This window comes from Mercenaria mercenaria, chromosome 5 (genome assembly GCF_021730395.1).
Source record: "Mercenaria mercenaria strain notata chromosome 5, MADL_Memer_1, whole genome shotgun sequence".
NCBI classification, from domain to species: Eukaryota; Metazoa; Mollusca; class Bivalvia; order Venerida; family Veneridae; genus Mercenaria; species Mercenaria mercenaria.
The window spans coordinates 70,009,601-70,014,793 of NC_069365.1; positions in this window are offsets into that span (position 1 = coordinate 70,009,601).

Sequence of the window (5,193 nt, forward strand, 5' to 3'; positions counted from 1 at the left end):
GCTTCTGTTCTCTTGTTTATCCTTATCGTACCACGGTTATGAAAGAAAGGAACTTTGACAATTTCTTGGTGTAAACGGTTACTAAGTTCATTGTCCAATCAAGCTTTGGAATTATATATGATGTATATGACATCTGTGTTGACAACTTTGTTGCGAATAAATACGTCAAAAGAAAATGGCATACAGATCGCATGTGTCGTTATGTATATGAATTATCACTGATCATTCCCTGACGATAAATATTGAATAAAATGAATTTCAAAGACAACATACTTCTAATGATATGTTATGTACGTTTTAAGGTTTTCAATATATTGCACTGAACGAACCAACCGACAGCTATCCAACATGTAAGAGTTGAACAGTTGTGGTTGTTTTTGGTTTTCTGACAAATAATAAGCTTTTAACAACAAGATTTTAGCGATTTAGACAGTTAATAATACGTTTGATATTGCAAAATAGCAGCCAAAGCGGAAGGCAATCAGAAAAGTAGATTCAGTTAATAAAGGTTATCCTATAGTTTCACATGTATTCATCCGTCACTACAAACAGAGACAACGTGTCCCATTGCAATGATGAATAAATGTGCTGTTTACTACATGGTTACAGCTGAATAAGGTGAATATTTTTCAGAAAATACAGAACTATATAGTTTGTCTACTAATACAATGCACAGTGAATCAGAATTTTCTGTCTGCACTCTATAGGAAATAGGAAGGGCGCAGATTTACGGATCGCGAGGTCGTTACTTCGATCCCCGGGCGAGGCGTATGTTCTCCATTACAAGTGATGAAAGATGTATTTTAAATCATTTTAAATCATTCCCTCTCCACCTCTGATTCATGTGGGGAAATTGGAAGTTATAATAGTACAGAATCCAGGAAAACCCAGTTGCCGCTAAGTAACTTAAATTACGGCAAGTATTCTTTATGTTTCCATTCAAATCGTATGTAAGTATTGGAATGTCCATTAAGGTTATTGATAATCAAACACATTGATCTGTTTGAGTACAATCAACAAGTAGGCATTTGATGTAAAAACGCACTACCAATTTTAGACTTATGTGTAGCTAACTGCATAAAAGTACACAGTCTGAAAAAAATATTTAAAACAGCATTTTCAGAGTTATTTGAGCTGAAATAAAAGATGCTGGGTAAAATGTTTGGATAAAAGGGAGGCGACTCGATCCGCTTAAACTTTATGGTAGGCTTAGGCAAATGTGTACATAGTATATCTTGCAAACCATGTACGTTTTACCTCTAGACAAAAAGTTATGCATAATTACTGCAAAGATCAGCACTTTGTAAATAAAAATAAAAATATGTAAAGATCAAATCTTTTAATGCCCTAGGAAAAGTGTGATTTTTTTTTTGTGGTGAAGTATGTCAACAAACAGACAAGTTTTATAAAAGTTAAAACCCACAGAATTTCACAAGGTTAAAATGTTGAGTAATCCATTGCTGGAAACAGAATTATAATCTCTGCTTCCAATATATATGCGTCAAAGTATGGGAAAATATCTACAAATATAAGAAAATGAAAGAAAACAATTTAAGGACTGTTAGATGCATGACTGAGGTAATATACTTAGATATCTTACTTTTCCGTTGCATTGATATAACATGGACAGGAATCACAGGATTATGATTGACAAACGATTTTCATTCAACAATTTCACTCTTTGTGTAAAGAGGGCTTAGTGCAGGCTCCATAATGTCAGATCCCCTTTCTAAATTCCAGTTTGTTTAGTTCTGCTCATTGTTTTCTCGTTTAGGGCAAACCCATTATTTTAACTGGGGACCATACGCCGCTTTTCATGGAATTACACACTAGTGTAGCATTGAAGGTTCCATGTGCACCGCCGTATGAACACATCTGCGGATGACTCTAAATTGTTTTTTTGTACTTTTAGCAGGTGTAAATTTTGAGTTCTGCTCAACCCGGGGCTAGAGGGCGTGAACAGGCTCAATCAAACCGAGCCTGCAACATTTTCGTTTTTGTTGTGTTGAGCGACCTGTGGAGTTTCCACTTTTTCTATTTTAGAGTAAGTCTCTACAACAAGCCACATGTTTGCACTTTCATACATGTGGTGATCGCTGGAATATACAATAGGAAGAGTCGAACAACAAGTTGAAAAAGATACAGCTATGGTTTTAAACTTTGGACTTCATTCCTAACAGTTAAGGTTTAAACATATCAATATTTCATGTAAGCATGATACAAAAGGTGGAACAATTCTGCAAGGTCTCTGCATTTAGGTCAATTAGACGAGTCGTGTTTATACCGAACAATGTTTTCAACATGCTGTTATAGAAATATACATAGATTTCTCTGTAGTCATTTATCACTGGATATATTCGTATTAGATGCAGTGAAATAGCCCTTCGGAAGAATTATGATAAAGGTATTTGAAGTGAAACGGCGACTTTACGCCGAGGATTTGGTCTTGGAAGCACAAATGTACACATTCTTGGCTATCCAGTGACTAAATCAAATATTTCATAACCTGATATCATATTTTAACCCTTACCCTGCTAAATTTCTAAGATGGACTGGTCCATCATTCAGTTTTGGTCATAGCTCTACCACTTATTATTCAAAGGGATGTTCACTGAAAATTTACTGATTTAATAGCGAACAGTGCAGACCATGTTCAGACTGCGCGGACGTGCAGGCTGATCTTGGTCTGCACTGGTCACAAAGGCAAAATCATTTGCCGACAGCAGGCTAAAGGTCAAGTGTAAGGCTGCGTCCCCGGAATCAGTACATAAATAGGTATGTAACAAAAAATAATATTCATTATATTTGTATATATAACGGTTACCAGAAATAAGCATTAATAAACTGGTCCAGTATCAGTGTAACGGTAGGTGTCACCTCGAACATAATCTATTATAATTGTACTTATATGGTCAATGTAAGGAACAGAAAGAAACGCAATCTACAACAAAGTCTACCTTCCAGACCATAAACTGCCGCAGAACAATAAACATAACCAGACAAAAATAGAACACACAAAGATGTGTGGGAATTTAGCCAGAGCAACCAGAACAGCCAGAGTAGCCAGAAACCAACCCTAACGCTAACCCTGGCTACTCTGACTGCTCAGGCTAAGTTCATGCAAGTCACACAAAGTGTCTCATCACAACCCATGACAAAATAGACAAGAATACTAGGAACTAGGTTTTGACATGTTTGTAATGTTGCAGTGAACATTGACTTTACAGTCAAACCTGTTTATAAAGACCACCCTTGGGAAAGCCAAAATGTGGCCTTTATTTGGAGGTGATCTTTATTAACAGGTTAAAATACATTGTAAACGTTTAATAAAATGTGGAAACAAAACATATGGTCTTTAGAGCCAGGTGGTCTCTGTTCAGAGGTGGTCTTTAACACAGGTTTGACTGTATATGGTTTAAAGCGACTCGCTGATAGTTTTAAGAAAATGTGCTTAACCTGTCTTTGCGCGTGCGTAATGGTCATGTATGTTATGTCTGTTTCCCTACTCATCATATTTTTGATACACATCAGTAAATTACATTGCATATGTGTATTTGTTGCAAAAGTCTTTGTCATTCTGCTGGTGTGATTAGGTTTCCTTGAATATAAATGTTCCAAAAAAGTATTTAATTACTTCTACTCAGGCGTATTTCTAATTTAGATTTTTTGTAGTTCATTTACCGTTGTTCTTCGTAGTATATAACTGGACGTATTTCCCTATCAAACAAAGAATACTGAAACTGTGTGTTATAATGTAACACACCCGATGTACAATTATTACGTCATATTACGTCATAGCATCAAACGTCATGGCGGTCCGCTGAAAAAAGAAAAGAAAAAAATATATTTGCATGTTTTATATCTTCAAAGATGTAGATAATAGATTAGAATCAAAATGATATATCTCAACCAGTGATTCCCTTTGTTAAAATAAAATCATTGTCGTCCAAATGCGTGCCATTGTGATCTAATTCCTTCGCATCTGAACTCAAGTCAATGATTTTATTCAACGACAGATCTTTAAATGAGATCTATTATTATTTCTTAAAAAAGTAGAAAGAAGAAGTATTTCAACAAGGTTTATCTGTTTTTGTTTGCAAAATTTTGAAATGGCACCTCACATTTGTTATCGTCCTTTTCCCCATTTTTGCTTTATGGCACCATGTATGTGCAGATACCCGTAGTGCTATGTCGGCATCAGGCCAATGTCAATGTCAGTGAGGTCTGTGTTCTATTTGGTATTCAAACTAATGGAATCCGTTCTTGACTGCATTGTTTGAATTTGACTTTAACTTCAGAGACATTTTAGATGTCTGAACACATACAAAAACAAAAATAGAATGATATATATTTAATTGATGTGAGATAGGGCGGGAACCGATGTCCATTGTATAAACTTAAAGTCTGACATCCATTTGAATGTAATGAAAAGTAGGAAGGATTTCTATGATATAGGCTTTGTGTTTTAAGCAAAATCTAGACGTCTACTGTGTTTGCAAAATCTAGCTTATTATGACGGCTTGTATATTTTCCAGGCTTTAAGCAAAATCTTATCTCATCTGACGAATGTGTATAGAATTTATACTTCAGAGGGCAAAGAAAATAATATTACATTGCATTAAACTATAAACTACATGTAGAAGAACTACTGCAGTGTTTGGTATCTTAAATATTCATATTTATGATATCTGAATTTAACATCAAAATTCACTTAAGCAAGTATATATTAATGCAATAACATGTATGCATATATTCAAAAATATAATGTGTAATGAAGGGCATTCTTTTTATGACAGTGATAGCAATATCAATATATAGGACTAACATCCGTTTAGTAATGACTGGCTTTAAACCAACTATTGACATCATGATGTGGCTTATGCCATGATTTATTGTACATCCTGATAAATAACCAAACTTAATGTGGAGAAAGAAGTAAATCATTGTAACGCTATCCTACCATAAGGCTTACACTATCCTATCATACTGCTTACACAATCCTATCATCCTGCTTTCACTATCCTATCATACTGCTTACACTATTCTACCATCCTGCTTTCACTGTCCTATCACCCTGCTTACGCTATCCTACCATCCTGCTTGTACTATCCTATCATACTGCTTACACTATCCTATCATCCTGCTTTCACTATCCTATCATACTGCTTACACTATTCTACCATCCTAATTTCA